The following is a 19,897-nucleotide window of genomic DNA, read 5'->3' on the forward strand; positions in this document are numbered from 1 at the left end:
GCCATCAGGGAAATACAAATCAAAACCACAATGAGATACCACCTCACACCAGTGAGAATGGGGAAAATTAACAAGGCAGGAAACAACAAATGTTGGAGAGGATGTGGAGAAAGGGGAACCCTCTTACACTGATGGTGGGAATGTGAACTGGTGCAGCCACTCTGGAAAACTGTGTGGAGGTTCCTCAAAGAGTTAAAAACAGACCTGCCCTACGACCCAGCAATTGCACTGCTTGGGATTTACCCAAAGATGCAGATGCAATGAAATGCCGGGACACCTGCACCCCGATGTTTTTGCAGCAATGTCCACAATAGCCAAACTGTGGAAGGAGCCTCGGTGTCCATCGAAAGGTGAATGGATAAAGAAGATGTGGTTTATGTATACAATGGAATATTACTCAGCCATTAGAAATGACAAATACCCACCATTTGCTTCGACGTGGATGGAACTGGAGGGTATTATGCTGAGTGAAATAAGTCAATCGGAGAAGGACAAACATTATATGTTCTCATTCATTTGGGGAATATAAATAATAGTGAAAGGGAATAGAAGGGAAGGGAGAAGAAATGGGTAGGAAATATGAGAAAGGGAGACAGAACATAAAGACTCCTAATTCTGGGAAACGAACTAGGGGTGGTGGAAGGGGAGGAGGGCGGGGGGAGGGGATGAATGGGTGACGGGCACTGAGGGAGGCACTTGACGAGATGAGCACTGGGTGTTATTCTGTATGTTGGCAAATTGAACACCAATAAAAAATAAATTTATAAAAAAATAAATAAATTTATTATTAAAAAAAAAAAAAACCCAGGTCAGGCTCTATGCTCAGAGTGGAATATGCTTGTGTTTATCTCTTTTTTCCCTTCTGCCCCCACCATGTTCTTGCTTTCTCTGCAATAAATAAATAAATAAATAAATCTTAAAAAGTGATCACTATTTAAGAAAATATGTGCTTCATTAAAATGCATTTGCAAAAAGCAAGAAATACTACTGGCTTAGTGTTTGTAAGCCCTCAGCTTATGTACTCTATCATCAAACTGACCAAGGTGCTCCCCTAGCCATCACTTCATTCAGTAACCGTGTTTCCTCCACTCTTCTTCCTCTGTGCCCCATAGAATTTCCCAACATTTTTATAGTATACATCAAATTGCCCAACACCATAATGATCTGTTCATTTTGGCATCCTCCTTAACAGGAATCATGTCTTTGGTTTCATTATTTATTCCAGTGTGTGACCCAATAAAGTTTGTTAACACAAGGATTATTTCAATTTTGAAGATGTCCACATTTCCAGAGCATCCCATTTTACAAATGCTAGACTTTATCTCAAGCAATGAATTGAAATACAACTCCAAGATTCACCTTTGGATGATGCTGTCTAGTGCAGGCTTCAATCCACTTAAAATTGATCCATCCTTCCTCTTGAATGGGGGTACAGAACCAGCTCAGAATTCATCCCTTTAAAATAAATTCCAATAAATATAGTTGTATATTAATACAGAATAATTTGATTAGTAACAATAAAAGATCTCATAGGCATAAACCAGTGTTTCTCAATTTGGGGTGATAAGAACCCTGGGGTTTGTGGATATATCCTCATGGATTCCTAAATCCTATATAAATTATATAAAATATTGTATATCTTTAATAAAGATACCTTAAAACTGGAAAACATGTTTACATTTCAAATAACTTTAAGTCAGTGTTCCTCAAAACATATATTCTCTAGTATCTCAGAAAATGTTCCTTTAAGAGGCATTTATCCTGACAAATTACTTCAGTTTGAGAAACAATGGCATAGACCACATTTCTAAGGCTCATGGCCATTTGTATACTGCCCCCAATCAGTAATACCAGGAGATGTCTTTAGATACTGGTGGAAAAGGAGCCATGAGGAAATATGGATATGAATTAAAATGAGCAGTAAGACATGCCCCACTTAATATGGTTCTTATTCTTGCCAGGATGCATGGATGTACACCAAAAAAAGTGTCTCAAATTTCATGTTAATATTTTTTTCAGCTGGACTCTGTATTTTACATCAGGGAGGCTAAACTTTTTAGCTTATCAAGGTATCCATTGACAAAGGTGAAGAGGAAAGGGTATAATTAACTCTGTAAGTGGGCAATGTCATGGCTTTCTTATAAAACTTACACTTCTCTATTGCCTTCTTGCAAAACAGGTTCCATAAATATCTCAAACTAAAAAGGCATTACTACTGTTTTGTAGCAGAGATAGAATAAAAAGATACAAAAAGCCAACATATCAAAATTATACCCCCAATCCCTGAACCTTGAAAAATTCAAGCCTGTAATGAGATTTAACAATGAACAATTTCCCAGCCTTGTCATATAGCCAAATACAACAGCTAGGCTTTATCTCTTCACTTTTCATACTTCCAAGAGGTAAAAACCAAATTACATTAAAATAAACCAACTGGACCACATATAAAGTAAACCCACCTCACTCTTTAAGTTTATCCAACTAACTTCAAACCTTAGTGAGCTCCCTTTTTAAAACTCTATAACTTACAATTCACACACTGCAGCACTTGATTATCATTTCCTAAAGGTATTTCAAGTGTGCTTATATTAGCTCCTTAGCAATACACCAGCGCTAGAATGAGGTTATATAGGACCACATCGTTTCTACCCCTCACTTCAGTGTGACCTAGCATAGGGCAGGGTATACAATATCTGCTAACTCATATGGTGATATATTTTATATACATATAAATATATATAATTGCAGATGAGGTAGGAACAAGGAAGGAAACTTACAGGAGGACCCTCTGACTTTTCTACACTAGCATTTAAGAGAAAGAAAATAGAACAGGGGAAAGATTACTTAATAGCTACAAAGTAGTACTTACAGTATTCTAAAGAGCCAGAGACTCTTCTCACAGCTGTCCAAGGAGCTAGTAGTGCATACTGCAACCCTGAGCTGGGCGGATCTTTTGACATACTTGTCAGAGGAATAGTATTCTTTTTCAGTGATTACAAAGAACTGCTGTTGTGATAACTAGTTATTTGCTTCAGCAGTTCCATATTAGACACTTCTCTGCCACATCCTGCACACTAGAGGCTAGGATATTATTCATTTTACCAGGAAGCTATCTCACTGTTGAAATTTATGTCCAGAAGAATGATTAGATCTTGGCTTATTTTTCCTTTAATACATAACAGAGAAATTGGTCCCATCATTTATTTCTAAGTCCTCGCTTCAGTGTAGTGCTACGGCTACTTTAAATTAGCAGAATTAAACAAGATACATTTTATTTATGTAATACATTAATCAAGGTGAACTATGGTTTTCAAAAGTGCCTCAGCATATGTTCTCTCATTTCATTCTTTTACAGCAATCTTCTTGAAATAAGTGGGGGGGGGGGGGGGTTGATGCTCCAGATGAAGAAATTTAAGGATTAGAAAGTTTAGGTAGTTTTTCTAAAAGTGAATGGTGGTAAAGCCCAAATAATGATTTTTAAATGGTGGTAGAGCCTAAAGATATATGTCTTAAGAGTTCTACTCTAGAACTCTTGAGAATATTCACAGTGTGTATCCACAGACCCACCACCCTCAGTAAAATGAGAGACACTGGTCATCAGGTACACGGTATAAATGGGTTTTTGGACTTCGAAAATTAAATGACCAGGTTTACAATTCCATCTTGCAAACAGCATTTTATTGTACCTGGCAACAGGCACTGTAAAATAGCAATATACAAGAGGAGAAGAGAGATTCTTGGCCAGGCAATCTGCTCTGGAAGGAAGAATGCACAGATGGTGCTAACCTTTCTTCCTGGGTAGACAATTTTCAACTGATACTTATATTGAAAATCCAAAATAAAGAGTGGCAATCCACCTTTCTAGGCCTGACTTGCCTTGAGCATTTTGCTCAGTAAAGTAGTAACAGAGGTGGGCAGGGACAGTTCCTGTCCCAGAATGTGACAACTGGAATCGGGATCATTAACAAATGCAGAAAAAGGAGTGAAGGCCCATCCACCTAATTCAGGTCTGCTTTTGGTAGTCAATGCTGCACATAACATCAAAGTGGTAGGAAAATCTTGGGCTGATGAGATGAAAAATGTGATAATCAGCACTGTGTTAATAACACAGAAGGGACTTTGGGTAGTCAGCACTACTCAGAAGTAATGCAAAGAAATGGAGGGGTCCATGTCTGATGGCTGGGACCAAGGAAGGTGCAACTGAGGCATTATAGCAATATAAAGTGGGTAAGGCAATGACAGCAGGGATTGTTAATGTTTTAAGTCCTAGAGAACGGCCTTACCCAGTAAACATTCCCCAGCAATAATGCAAAAGGGGCAGGGGGTTGGGGGGGGGGGGACCAATCTTATTTCATGGCTGAATACATGAACACTTGAAACTGTGAGAATAGTCCATAAGAAGTGTCCAAGCGTGAGCGTGGGGAAAAGGGAAGATAAAGGGAAGACCATGACTTATTTGGAATTTGATACATAGGAGCAATACAAAAGGAGAGGGAATATGAGTTGCTATTTGACAGACAAGTTCTCGGCATATTACAATGTTTATACTCTATTATGCCATGCAGATGGGAGTGTTTGCCTAATAAGGCCAGGAAGGAAAAACCCATTGCTAATGCCATTGTGCCCATTAACAATCCCAGGGGAAGTTTTGTGTGGTCAGCAACCCCTGTAGTAATGCAAAAGGGGTTTAAGGGAACATTATCCTAAATCTAACAGAAGGGAACATAGATAATCGCCCACTGACAGCCCAAAAGAGAGGGGCCCTAGTACCCTTAAAATATACAAAGGGGGTACGTAGGTCCCATCATTGCTAGTGGTGCATAGCAACTGTCCAAGAGCTGAGGTCATGACAGCACTCCTCAGCAACAATCCAAAGGCAGTGGTAGGGGCATAGAACATCCTTTCACACTGCACAGATCCATAAACAAATACAAGTATGTATATAAATAATCTTGAGAAGAGCTCATTTATGGTTAACATGCCCCTGGTGCAAAAGTTGTTTGAGTGGATGCAATCCTAGTCCATTAGAAAAGATGGACAATTGCAATTATACACATTAAAGTCCAAAAGAAAGGGCATTAGGTAAATAGCATCTCCTTACTCCAACTCCGATGGTACAGGGGTTCTAGCATAAGGTGTTCTTAGCTAACTAAATTTACACATGAACTTTTCAAGTGAAAGAGTCTTAAGTAGTGGACACTACCTGCTGAACACGCTAAGAAGTAGGTAGGGTCCTTATTGAGTGCACAAAACAGGAAAAAATCCAATGGCACGTATTAACACCAAAAGAGGACCTTAGTTGATCAACACACTCTGCTGTACTGCAAAGGGTAGGTGAGGCTGTAGGACAACAGATAATTTCAATTATGAATGTTAGCAGTTTGCTAGAAGGAACTTTGGGAGAAAATAGTATTCCCTGCAGCAGTGCAAAGAGGTATGAGTTCTGGAAGCAATAAGGTGGTGGAAAACTACAAACTCTGCACATTAACTATCCAAATGTAAATGTCTTAGCAGTGGGCACCACCTACTGGAAGGCTTAGAAGTAGGGGTGGGGGGATGTCTCCCCATCTAGTGCATAAAAACCCAGACGAATACAATTATGCACATTAATAGGAAAAGTGAAGGGCCAGCAACCCTGGTATATTGCAAATACATACAACAGGGTAGGATGAACTAAACTCCAATTATGTACATTAATGCTCAAGGGATATGGTATGGTTAATTAAAACCATGTACCTTGTACAAATATAAGGAACTCAAAGTAAGGGGCACTCCCTGCTAAAAGGTAAAGGGAGTGGGGAGAGGGGTGTCCTTATTTAGTGTACAAGACCATGTACAAATACAATCAGGCATAATCACAAGCCATGAAAAAAGGCCTTAGTGACCAGTATCCTTGCTTTATTATAAAAGGGGTCTGAGACAGTAGTACCTTATTCGATGGAAGGAGCCATGTGCAATTAGGCACATTAATGTCCATGGTGCATAGCTATGGTCAGTTACAGTTGTGTTCCTTGACTGTTCAAGTGTGTAACAGCCTTGTAGAGGGGCCACTCCCTGCATAATATTAAATAAAGGGAGTATGGAGAGGTGTTCTTCTCTAGTACACAGAAATCCAGACAAATACAATCATGCACCTCAACAGGCCAAGAAAGGGGGACGTTATGGGTCAGAATTCTCTGTAGTACTTCAAAGGCAGTGTAAAGGGGAAGAATCCTAATGTAATTGTTATCATGCACATTAACTGTTTGAGAAAGGGGCCTTAAATTGACAGTATCCCATGCAGTAAAGCTTAGAGGCTGTGAAGAGTCAGGGACCCAAGTTAACTCAAAGGACAGTGGACAACTGAAACTACACACATCCAGAGTCCCAAGAGAAAGGCTCTAAAGTGATCAGTCACCTCTGCTTCAATAAGTGCAAAGTCCTGAACTAAAAGGCACAGTTATGGACAACTGAATATGTACAAGACAAGGAAGGTTGTGCACATTAACTGTTTTAGTGTATAAAATCTTGAGTAGTAGGCACCTCCTGCTGGAATATCAATAGTATGGGGAGGATCCTTACCTGGTGCACAGGTAAGAGCAAATGTAAGTATGCACATTAACAGTTCAAGAGAGTGAATCTTGGCTAGTTGGAAGCCCCTGCAATAATGTAAATGGGGCAAGGAGAGGAGATCCTATTCTAACATAAAGGAGCATGGATTACCGTAATTATGCACATTTAAACTGTGTAGGGAAAAAAAAATAAACTGTGTAGAAAAAGCAGTCATAGTTGGTCAACACCCCTGACACAGAGAAGGTGTGATGGGGCTGGGATTCTAGTGCAATTGGGCACATTAACTGTCCAACAGAAAGACTTCAGGTGGTCAGTACCCTCTGGTATAGTACTAAGAAGTAAGGATATTAGCTTATCAAGAGGGCATATGCACATCAAGAATCCCAAGAAAAGAACTTTGAGATACCAGCATTCTCTGATGTAATATAAAAAGAGTGGGAAATTAATTTGAAGAGAAGGATTTTGCACACAAATAGTTCCAGAAAAAAGTGAGGTAATTAATATAAAGAGAGTACAAGGAACTTAAATGAAAGACACAGTGTGGTCAATTACCATGGTTCACTTTATCCTAGTACAAAGGTCTTAAATAAAGTGCATCCACTGCTGAATATAAGGGAAATTAGTGAAATCTTATCTAGTGCAGAGAAAAAGGAACAAATGCAATTATGCACTTTAACAATGCACAAAAGGGGGTGAGGGGCTTGGTGTTCAGCATCCCTTACCATAATGCTAACAGGGTGTGAGTGGGATACACCTTTAATAGTCCCAAGTATCTTCTGTGGTAATGCAAAGGGAGTTGGGGGAGATGGAATGAGATCATAGACTAAAAAAGGAACCATTGTTGTAACTCAACACAAAAACTGTCCCAAGTACTTTCCCAAGTAATGTAAAAGGAGTTAGAAGGCATGGGATCCTAGACTAAGAGAAGGGGACCAAACCTGCATTTAACCACATTCATAGTCCCAAGTACTCTGGGTGATAATCCAAATGAACTTGAAGAGCATGGAATCCCAGACCAGTGGAAAGGATCACACCTGCAAATGGGACCTTTAACAGTCCCAGAAAGTAGAGGGGATGGGATCCTGGACCACAGCTGCAATTAACACCTTAACAGTCCCAAATACTTTCCCAGGTAATGTAGAGGGGGTGGGAAGTCATGGGATCCTAAATTACAAAAGGGACCACAGCTGTAAGTAAGCACTTTAACAATTCCACGTACTCTGTGCTATAATGCAAAGACAGAGGTACATGGAAAACTATACTAACAAGGGAACCATGGCTAAAATTAAGCAGTTTATCTGTCCCAAATATACCCCCAGATAATGTAAAGGGAGCTGGTGGGCATGATATCCTACAGGACAGAAAGTACCATAGCTGCAGCAGAGCATTTGACAGGTCCAAGTACTCTCTGATATAATACAAAGAGAGTTGGAGGTATAGGAATCCTAAACTAACAGAAAGGAACACAGCTGTGATTAAGCGTATTTCAGTACCAAATCTGCTCCCAGCTAATATAAAGGGAGGAGGTGGTCATGACTAGCAATATGGATCACACCTGTACTTAAGCACATTAACAATACCAAGTACCATCTGCTGTAATACAAAGGGAGTTAGAGGGCATTGGATCCTAGACTAACAGAGGGCACCATAGCTGCAAATGAGCACTTAAACAGTCTCAAAAATCCTCCCAGGTAATGTAAAGGGAGTAGAAGGGGATGGGATCCTAAACCAATGAAAGTTACTACACCAGCAATTAAGTACTTTAACATCCCCAAGTACCCACTGCTATAATGCAGAAGAGTAAGAGGGCACGGGAAATTATAGACACACAAAAGGGACCACAGCTCCAACTGAGCATTTAAACAGTCCCAATACATCCTTAGGTAATGCAAGGTGAGCTGGAGGATGTGGGATCCTAGGTTAATAAAAGGGATTAGGATTGCAATTAAGCCCATTAAAAGTCCCAAAGATCTTCTGCTGTAATGGAAAAGGAGTTAGAGGGCATGGGATGCTAGACTAACAGAGGGGAGCACAGCTGCAAATGAGCACATTACAGTCCCAAATCTGTTCTTGATAATGCGAAGGGAGTTGGAAGGGACTGGAAACTGGACTGACAGAAGGGACAACAACTGTAATTAAACACGTTAACATTCCAAATCTCTCAGTAATGTAAAGGGAGAAGAGAATGAGGTCCTAGACTAACAGATGGGACCATACCTGCAATTAAATATTCTAACACCAAGTACCATCTGTTGTAATCCAAAGAGAACAGGAAGGCATGGGAAACTATACTAACAAGTTGTTCAATTTAGTGGTGCAGCCCCCTCTAACACTCCCAAAAATCCTCCCGGGTAATGTAAAGAAAGTAGGAAGAGATGGGATCCTAGGAATTACAGAAGGTACAAGAGCAGCAATTAAGCATCTTAACAGTCCCAAGGACTGTTGTAATGTAATGTAATGTAATGTAATGTAATGTAATGTAATGTAATGTAAATTGAATAGGAGGGCATGGGAAACTATACTAATAGAAAACACAACAGCTGCAATTAAGTGATACAAGTCTCAAATACACTCCCAGGTAACACAAAGGCAATGGAGGGCCTGGGATACTAGGCTAACAGAAGGTACCATAGCTACAGTTAAGTCTGTTAACTGTCCCAACGCCCTCTGCTGTAATACAAAGGGAGCTGGAGAATACTAGGATCCTCTAACAGAACCATAGGTTCTAAAATTAAACACATTAACAGTCCTAAGTAGCCTGTGCTGTGTGTAGGAGTTGGAAGACACAGGACCGCAGACTAACAAAAGGGACCACAGTTGTAAATGAGCACAATTTAGTAGTCCCAAATCCACTCCCAGGTAATGCAAAGTGAGTAGGAAGGGATGGGACCCTCGACTAAGAAAAGGGACCACAGTTGCAACTAAGCACTTTTAACAGTCCCAAAGACAATCCTAGGGAATATAAAGGGAGTTAGAGGATAGGAGATCCTAGACTAACAGAAGGGACCATAGCTGTAATCAAACACCTTAGAGGTCTGAAGTACCCTCTGCTGTGATGCAAAGGAAGTAAGAGGGCGTGGGAAACTAGATTAACGGAAAGGATTGTAACCACAATTAAGCACATTCACAGTCCCAAATGTCCTGTCATAGAATGTAAAGGGAGTAAAAGGGGATTGGCATCCTAGACCACAAAAGGCACCACAGCTACATTTAAGGACCTTTAGGTGCCAAGTATCCCCTGCTGTAATGCATAGGGAGTTGAAGAGGATGGAATCCTACAAACATAAGGGACAGAGCTGCATTTAAGCACATTAACAGTCCCAGGTACACTGTTATGCTAATGCAAAGTGAATAGAAGGGGATGGGATCCCAGATTAACAGGAGGGATTGTAGCTATAATTAAGTCCCAAGTACCCTCTGCAGAAATGCAAAGGAAGCAGGAGGGAATTGGATCCTAGACTAACAGAAGGGACTTACAGCAGCAATTAGGCACACTAACAATCCCTAGTATCCTCTGCAGCAATGCAAAGTAAGAGAGGATGGGAACATTAACAGAAGGGGCCATAGCTGAATTTGAGCGCCTTTAAAGTCCCAAGTACCCTCTGCAATAATGCAGTTAGGTGGGGACCGGGTCCTAGGTTAACAGAAAAGATATTAAGCACATTAACAATCCCTTGTACCGTCTGTGGTAATGCAAACAGTGTGGAATGGAATGGGATCCTAGACTAACAGAAGGGATTGTAGCAACAATTAGGCACACTAACAGTCCCAAGTATCCTCTGCAGTAATGCAAAGTAGGAGAGGATGGGAACTTAAACAGAAGGGGCCAGAAGTGCATTTAAGCACTTTAAAGGTCTCAAGTACCCTATATGTAATGCAAAGTAAGTTAAGGTGGGAATGGGATCCTAGACTAACAGAAAGCACCGTAGCTGAATTTTAGCACATTAAAGGTCCCAATTACCCTGCTGTAATGCATAGGGAGTTGGAGTATAAAATCCCTACACTAACATATGGGCTGTAGCTGCATTTAAGCACATTAACAGTCCCATGTGCCGACCATGATCATGTAAAGGGAATAGGTGGGGATGGAATCCTAGTCGAACAGAAGGGACCATAACTACATTTAAGCATACTAATAATCCCTTGCACCCTCGGTGGTAATGCAAACCCTGTAGGAGGGGATGGGATCCTAGACAAACAGAAGGGATTATAGCAGCAATTAGGCACATTAACAGTCCCAAGTATCCTCTGCAGTAATGCAAAGCAGGAGAGGATGGGAACATAAACAGAAGGAGACACAGCTGCTTTTAAACATCTTAAAGATCTCAAGTACCCTCTGCTGTAAGGCAAAAGAAGTTAGGTGGGGATGGATCCTAGACTATCAGAAGGCACCATAGCTGTATTTAAGCACCTTAAAGGTCCCAAGTACCCTCTGCTGTAATGCATAGCGTGTTAGAATGGAATTCTACACTAACACAGGGGATCATAACTGCATTTAAGCACAGTAACAGTCCCAAGTACCCTCTACAATTATGCAAATGGATTAGGTGGAGATGGAATCCTAGGTTAACAGGAGAGACCTCAGCTGCCTTTAAGGCACATTAATAGTCCTTTGTACTTTTTGTGGTATTGCAACCCCTGTAGGAGGTTAGAAGATCCTAGACAAATAGAAGGGACTATAGCAGCAATAAGGCACAATTAGCAGTCCCTTGTACCTACTGTGGTCATGGGAACTCAGTAAGAGAACAGGATCCTAAATTAACAAAAGAGATAGTAGTTACATTTAAACACTTAATTGTCCCTTGTACCTTCTGTAACAATGCAAATGGTTTAGAAGAGGATGGGATTATAAACAAACAGAAGGGACTGCAGTGGGAATTAGGCACATTTACAGTCCCAAGTACCTTTGCAATGATGCAAAGGAAGTAGAAGGGGATGGGAAAATCACCTAACAGAAGGGCTATAGCTGCATTTAAGCACCTTTAAAATCCCAAGTACCCTCTGCTGCAATGCATAGGCAGTTGGAGAGGATAGAATCCTACACTAACTTAAGGGACCATGGCTTCATTTAAGCACATTAACAGTCCCGTGTCCGCTCCATGATAATGCAAAGGGAGTAGGTAGGGACGGGATCCTAGTCTAACAAAAGGGACCATAGTTGCATCAGAGCACATTAAGAGTCCCAAGTACCCTCTGCAATAATGCAAACAGAGTTAGGTGGGGACCAGGTCCTAGGTTAACAGAAGAGATCTTAGCTGCATTTAAGCACATTAACAATCCCTTGTACCCTCTGTGGTAATGCACAGTGTGGAACGGAATGGGATCCTAGACTAACAGAAGGGATTGTAGCAAATTTTAGGCAAGTATCCTCTAAGTTAATGCAAAGTAGGAGAGGATGGGAACATATACTAACAGAAGGGACCAGAGGTGCATTTAGCACCTTGAAGGTTAAAACTACTGTAATGCATAAGGCATTGGGAAGGATGGAATTCTACATTAACATAAGGGTCTGTGGATGCATTTAAGTATATTAACAGTCCCATGTACCCTCCATGATAATGTAAAGGGAGTATGTGGGGATGGGTTCCTAGTCTAACGGAAGCGACCACTGCTATGATAAGTTCATTGACAGATTCAAGTACCCTCTGCAAAATGCAAAGAAAATTAGGTCGGGATGGGAACCTAAGTTAACAGAAAAAACAACAGCTGCATTTAAGCACCTTACCAGTCCCTTGTACTCTCTTTGGTAAAATGCAAACCATGCAGGAGAGGATAAGAATCTAGACAAACAGAAAGGACTGTAGTAGCATGTAGGCACATTAATAGTCCCAAGTAGCCTCTGCAGAAATGCAAAGGAAGTAGGAGGTGGGAACAGAAACAGAAGGGGCCATATCTGTACTTAAGCACCTTAAAGGTCTCAAGTACCCTCTGCTGAAATGAAAGGAATTAAGAGTGCATGGGGAAACTAGGTTAACAGAAGGGACGAGGGCTGCAAGTAAGCTCATCAACAGTCCCAAATACTATCTGTTCTAAAACAAAGTAAGTCGTAGGACATAGGATCCTAGACTAACAGAAGGGACTGTAACTACAGTTAAGCACATAAACAGTCCCAAATGCCCTGCCATGTAATATAAAGGGAGTAGAAGGAGAATGGGATCCTAGACTAAGATGGCACCACAGCTACATTTAAGCACCTTAAAGGTGGCAAGTACCCTCTGCTATAATGCAGAGGGAGCTATAGAGGATGGAATCCTATATTAACATAAGAAACAGAGCTACAGGGATCCCTGGGTGGCGCAGCGGTTCGGCGCGTGCCTTTGGCCCAGGGCGCGATCTTGGAGACCCGGGATCGAATCCCACATCGGGCTCCCGGTGCATGGAGCCTGCTTCTCTCTCTGCCTGTGTCTCTGCCTCTCTCTCTCTCTCTCTGTGACTATCATAAATAAATAATAATTTAAAAAAAAAAAAGAAACAGAGCTACATTTACGCACATTAACAGTTCCATGTACACTGTCATTCTAATGTAAAGTGAATAGAAGGGAAGGGGGTCCCTAGGGAAGGGACCACAGCTAAAATCAAACGTATTAATAGTTCCAAGTAGCCTCTGCTGTGTGCAGGAGTTGGAAGGCAGGGGACCCCAGACTAACAAAAGAGACCACAGTTGCAACTAAGCACATTTAAACAGTCCCAAAAACAATCCTAGGGAATACAAAGGGAGTTGGAGGATAGGAGAATCTAGACTAATAGAAGGGACCATACCTGTAATCAAACACCTTAGAGGTCTCAAGTAATGCACAGGGAGTTATAAAGAATGGAACCGTACAGTGATGTAAGGAACCAGAGCTGCCTTGGAGGACATTAACAGTCCCAAGTATCCTTTGCAGTAATGCAAAGGAAGTTAGATACAAATTGGAACCCAGGTCAAGAGAAGAAACCATAGCGGCCTTTAAGTACAGTAACAGTCTCTCTTGCCTTCTGTGATAATGCAAATGCTGTAGGAGGGAATGGGATCCAAGACAAACAGAAGGGACTACAGTGGCAAGGGGCACATTAACAGTCCTAAGTAGCCTCTGCAGTAATGCAAAGTTAAGAGGGCATGGGAACATTAACAGAAGAGGCCACAGCTGCATTTAAGCACCTTAAAGGTCTCAAGTACCCTCTGCTGTAACGCAAAGGAAGTAGGAGTGCCTGGGAAACTAGATTAACAGAAGGAACTATAGCTGCAATTAAGCTCATTAATAGTCCCATTGTACCCTTCATGATAATGCAAAGGGAGCAGGTGGGGACAGGATCTAACAGAAGGGACCTGAACTGCAATTATGCAGACCAACAGTCCCAGGTACCCTCGAGAATAATGCAAAGAGATTTAGATAGGGAAGGGATCCTAGGTTAACAGAGACCTTAGCTGCCATTTAAGCACATTAACAGTCCCTTGTACTCTGTATAATTCAAACTGAGTAAGAGGGAAGGGATTGGGATCCTGGACAAACTGAAAGGACTCTGACAGCAATTATGCACACTACAGTCCCAAGTATCCTCTGTAGAAATGCAAAGGAAGTAGGAGGGGATGGGTTCCCAGACTAACATAAGGCACCATAGCTGCCTTTGAGGATCTTAAAGATCCCCAACTACTCTGCTGTAATGCATAGGGAGTTGAAAAGGATGAAATCCCACACTAACTTGAGGGACAGAGCTGCATTTAAGCACTTTAACGGTCCCATGTACTCTTTCTACTAATGCAAAATGAGCAGGAGGGGATAGAATCCTAGACTAACAGAAAGAATAATAGCTGCAATTAAGAACATTAACATTTACAAGTATTCAGTGCAGTAATGCAAAGTAAGAGGGGATGGGAACATAGACTAACAGAACTGACCATAACTGCCTTAAGCACCTTAAAGGCCCAAGTAGCCTCTGCAGTAATCCAAAAGGAGTTAGGTGGGAATGGAATTCTAGGTTAACAATAGGAGACATTAGAGATCACAATTTTGCACATGAACAATTTTAAGAGCCTTAGGTAATTAACACCTTTTAAGATGTAAAGATGGTGCAGGGTTCCTGATACAAAAAACACAGTCTAATCAATTAATAGTGTATACATACACTGTCCTAAGTGTATAGCTCCTGAGTAGTAAAGGTCCCCTGCTAAATTACAAAGGGAGTGGGTGTGGCTAGTTCACAGACCGTGTGCCAATGCAATTTGAAAATTATCAATTCAAGAGGATACTGGAGTGATCAGCCCACATTATAGTATGCAAATGGGATACAGTGGCCCTTTCAAATGGACAGGACTCTGCACAACTGCAACTGTGTAAATTAACTGTCCAAGAACTGAGTTTCTGAATAATCTGCACTCCCTAACAATATCCCAGAGAGGTTAGAATGAGTTGGGATTCCATTTTTTATTGCACAGCACCATGGATATATGCAATTATGTACATCAACTGTTTAAGAGAAGTGACCTTGGGTAATCAGAACTCATAAGCTATGGCATAAAGATAAGGTTATATCCCAGATTAACTGGTGGAACCATGGGAAATGAGGATTTTACATATTAATGCAAAGTGGTAAGTAGTCTGTACTATCTAGGAGAAATGAAAAGAGCATGAGTAGGTCTTATCTTTTAGGCAGGACCATGAACAATAATGATTGTACTCCTTAATATCCCAAAGTAAAGGACTTTGAGGATGAGCACCTCTGCCATAATGCAAAGAAGTTGCAAAGGACTTGTGTAATGAACAGGGGTATGGACAATTGGGATTACACTCATTAATAAATCAAGGAACATGGTCCCAGGTAGTTAGCATTTCCTAGTAGCAGTGCCAAGGAGACTGAGGGTCACTGATCACTGGACAAGACAATGTACAATTTAAATCTGGTACTTTAATCCCAGAAGCAGGACAAACATGGTAGGGTGCCTTTGTTTACTCAACAAGGCTGATACAACTGGGATGAGCATGTTAACTGTTTAAAGACTCATGTTTTCTGCAGCCACTCCTGAATTCAGCAAAAGGGTTTAGGACTGTGATCTTAGCCAATAGGTGGGATTATGGACAATTAAAATTTCACTCAGTGTAGTGTTCAGGTGATCAGCACAATATATGAACACTGCCCAGAAAACTGGGGCTGGGGTTACTGCAGCAATGACAGAGGAATGGTTTCTCCTTCCTCAAAGGCAGGGGAGGGATGATGAATAACCAAAATTATGAACAATGGGTGTCTGATATAAAACTCTCAACTAACACTTTCTAACATTAACACAATGGTACATGGATTGTTTGTTCTAACATGGGATAGTGGACAAATGTAATTGTGTACATTAAAAATGAGGACTCAGGTAGTCAACTCATAAAATCAGCAATGCTAGAGGGAGAGAGGGTATTCAGTCTTATGGATGAGCAATGGATAAATTATTTTTAGCACCAAATCAATGCCAATTGGAATAACTTTACGGGTGAGGGCTGGGGCCGGGGCCGGGGCCGGGGCTGGGGCTGGGGCCGGGGCTGGGGCTGGGGCTGGGGCTGGGGCCGGGGCCGGGGCTGGGGCTGGGGCTGGGGCTGGGGCCGGTGCCGGGGCTGGGGCTGGTGCCGGGGCTGGTGCCGGGGCCAGGGCCGGGGCTAGGACTGGGCAAATGGGGCTAGTACTGGGCAACTAGTGGTAAGGCTGGGCTGGGGCAGGGCTGGACACAAGGCAGGGGAAGGGGTGGTGCTAGATGTGGGGGTGTTGCTGGGAGCAGGGCTGGGGAGGATCTGGGGACTGTGGAGGTCAGGCACCACGGAAAATTGAAATTGTGGGCAGTTGACAATCAGTAATGGGAAGCGCTGGTGCTAGAGGTCGGGGCGGGGGTTGCTGGGAGCAGGGCTGGGGAGGATCTGGGAACTGTGGAGGCCAGGCACCATGTAAAATTGAAATTGTGGGCAGTTGACAATCAGTAATCTTTGACTAGAGGAACAAGACCACAGCAAGTCAAGTTTCCTGATAGAGAAGTTATTAATTAGTGCAGCCTTCAAGATGGGAACAAAGCAAGGCCTGGACTGGAGTGGGCCTTCAAATATTCCTTATTACATTTGATCAAGTTAAAATTTTAATTATTTTGTGTCCTAAGACTTCAAAAATCCAAAAGGAAGTAGTTTATTAAGTCAATTTGAAAGTTAAAAAATAGTAAAAAGTTTTTAAATGCCAGTTTGACTTTGAATATCTAAAGCCCAAAAAATGTTTAAGCAATTTATAAAGAAGAAATTGAAAACTTTAAGTAATTTTAAGGAACCCCAAAATGAAAACTCATTAAATGTAATTGAATTCTACAAATAAGCTCCTAAATACATTCCCAGAATAGTCACTTAAAGCTTAAAACCAATACTAGCAAACTACATAATCAAACCATGTAAGACTGACACCCAAGAAATAAATATAATCAAAACCCGACCCCAGCATTAGCCACAGGGTAGGTGTTCCTCTTGAGGAAGGTAGAGATTCCTCTTCTGCCACCTGTTGGCCAAGGATCATCGTGATCCATTTTGGTTCTTGCCAGGACTCACCACCAGGTTCACACCTGGCAGGCATGGAGCACTGCCCCTAGCCATATTGCAGAAGAGCGGGGGGGGGGGGGGGGTCAGACTAGCCTTAGGCCATGGCACCAATGCAGAGAAATGGGGGTTAAGGTTCAGCCCATAGCCAAATATCCAACACTGCAAGAAGCAACGCTGGAGGGGAGGGAGCAAATTAGAGGGGAGGGAGCAAGTGAGAGGGGAGGAAAGTGGTAAAGACAAGTGTCCTTGGAAAGACCTTGGGTACCACCCACTGGGAGAAGACGTACAAACATGGCTCCTCTGCTTCCTCCTGACTGGCTGAATAAAGACGGCTGTGTGGTGCTATGCTAACTCACACAGTCTAATTCCATCCTCCAGTAATTGGCTATGCCCAATTCTACCACCCCTTCTGATTGGGTGGGTCATGCGGCAATCCAACATTGTCCATCCCACCTTTCTCTCACTTTTCGCGGCAAACACGACAATGCCCGCCATCTTTAACAATGCGGCAGGCCCACCTGGTGCAAAGCCCGCCAAGAATGTACCGGGCAAAAATCCCCGCCATGACGTCCACGTGACAAACTGCCATGATATCCAAATGACAAGGTCTGCCATATTGTCCCTGCGGCAAAACCTGTCAGGAAATGCACACGGCAAGACAAAAGCCCGCCATGTTTTACACTGCGGCAAGTACTCCAGCCGCCATCTTTTACTATGTAACAGAATATTTGTACCGCCATGCTGTGCACCAGAACAAAGACACCACCATTAGGTGGCCTTCCCGCCACATGAACACTGCGGCAAAATTGGGTCCGCCATTTTGGACACTCTAACAAAGCAGAGAGCCATGCTGAGCAATGCCGCAAACCCAAAACCGCCATTTTGAACCCTGTGCCTAAGTCTTCTCCCTATTATTTTCGACCAGCCTCTTGCAACATGACACAAGACCATACTGTTTTTCTACCTCATGATACCATGGTTCACGCAAAGCTTCTAACAAGCCCCCAAATCAGCTCATTCAAAACATTTAGCTAATGCAACGCATATAACTGCCTCTGCCTGTCCCGTTATCCATATTAGTTCCCTAATTTATAGTTGGCACAAACAACTAGCTCTCAGCCGACCAGCTAAAGTGGCCGCCATCTTTCCTCCCCAGCCTACCTAACCCCTTAGCCTAACTGCAAAGTCATCTCCCAGCCAAAGCCGTAGGTCCACTCACACAACACCAAACGATTAGCAGCATAAATTTGCAGACATTCCAAATAGCTCAACGAACCACAAAAAACAACACTTCCATCCATAAAAGGCCCCGATGGGCAATGAGAAAAAAAAAATCTAAACAGGTATCCACAGCCCCGATGGGCAAGGAAAAAAAAAAATTAAAGCAGGTATCCGAGGCCCCGATGGGCAAGGGAAAAAAAAAAATAAAAGCAGGTATCCGAAGCCCCGATGGGCCAAAAGTACTTTTTTAAAGCAGGTATCCATTGCCCCGATGGGCCAGGGAGTTGGGGGGGGGGGGGGCATAGCAGGTATCCGAGGCCCCGATGGGCTAAGGGGAAAAAAAAATAAAAGCAGGTATCCGAGGCCCCGATGGGCAAATTTAAAAACAAACAAAAAAAAAAGAATTAAAAGGCAGGTATCCACAGCCCCGTTGGGCAAGAATAATAATAATAAAACCCGGTATCCGCAGCCCCGATGGGCAAAATATAGAAAAAAGAAGGAAAAAGAAAAGCAAACCACGAAAAAACAGAGGCATCAACCAAAAATCATTCCAATGAAAAATTCTTTTAAAATGGAAAATTGCCTAAAAATATCCCAAATACCTGAAAAATAGGGAGGAGGTGTCAAGAAAACACTCGAAGAAAGTTTAGAATTGTTAAGATATTTTATGGAATTTGGGTGAATTTTCTTAAAGAAATACGCCATAAGGGGTGGTTGGAGCTGGAAAACGTTCCAGAAAGAACCACACGGGCGAAGACACCCACTGTTAGCGAGCTTCCATCCCGGGAAGGGAAGAAATATGGCGGCAGCAGCAAATTGCAGTGCTTTAAGAAGTGAGGGGGAGGGAACCTGAGGGCGGAGGGAGTAGAAGAGGAGTGGCCTAGAAGATTGAAAGCCAGACATCTTTGTGGTTTAACTGGTTCAAAATTTAACCAGTAACAAGAAAAAGGGATATTTCAAGAAAACAGCAACGTTAGAAAGAACAGTAGACTGGAAGTAGCCTTCATTTCTTGAGCACAAATTCAATGGGCTTTCAGTGGGTTCTTATCTATAGAATAGGGACGTTGAGGAAGTCAAATTAGATAACTAATGCTAAAATTCTCCACAAACAACATAGCAAATGAAAGGGTTTTAGTTTAGTTTGGTTTTGTTTGAAATGGGAAGAAGGAGGAAGTAAGCTTTGATATGTTGATAAAGAATCCCAATACCTCTTTCAGCCAGAAGGTATAACTCCCCCACCACAGCTAGGAAGGGTACTACATTAAGGTTAGAACCCTCTCCAAAGGACTTTCCCTTTCATTATCTAATGAGATAGTGCCCGTTTGTTCCTATGTTTGATAGATAATGAAGCTGTTATATGATATGCATGAGGTCACACACCATGATTTTGAGTCCGTGTATTTTCTACTCCAGCATTCTGCCTTTGTATGGCCCCCCGATCATGGAGATATAGAAGTGCTTTTAAGTCAAACGGTGAGCAAGAGAAAGGAAGGAACAGAAGGTAATTCACAGAATGTCATTTTGGCCACTAAATAATCAAGAAGCTGTACTGTCTGTGATCTGTTTGCAATTTTTAAACCGTGAGACCTTAATAT

At 42.1% G+C, this 19,897-nt stretch overlaps 1 long non-coding RNA gene across 4 annotated transcripts in view; it reads right to left on the reverse strand.

Moving 5' to 3' along the window:
• LOC112911817 (uncharacterized) overlaps positions 1-19,130 on the reverse strand; it is a 38,108-nt gene extending 18,978 nt beyond the window's left edge. The window contains exons 1-2 of one of the 4 annotated variants that reach the window (XR_011998198.1): positions 18,301-19,130; positions 1,360-1,455 (exon numbers count right to left, since the gene is read on the reverse strand). This is a non-coding gene — a long non-coding RNA (uncharacterized lncRNA). Of the gene's footprint in view, positions 1-1,359; positions 1,456-2,869; positions 9,826-16,978 lie in introns of those variants that run through there. The other 3 variants (XR_011998199.1, XR_011998197.1, XR_003233433.2) reach the window with 3 other exon arrangements.
• Between the last annotated feature and the right edge of the window lie 767 nt (positions 19,131-19,897).

This window comes from Vulpes vulpes, chromosome X, assembly GCF_048418805.1.
Source record: "Vulpes vulpes isolate BD-2025 chromosome X, VulVul3, whole genome shotgun sequence".
Taxonomy (NCBI): Eukaryota; Metazoa; Chordata; class Mammalia; order Carnivora; family Canidae; genus Vulpes; species Vulpes vulpes.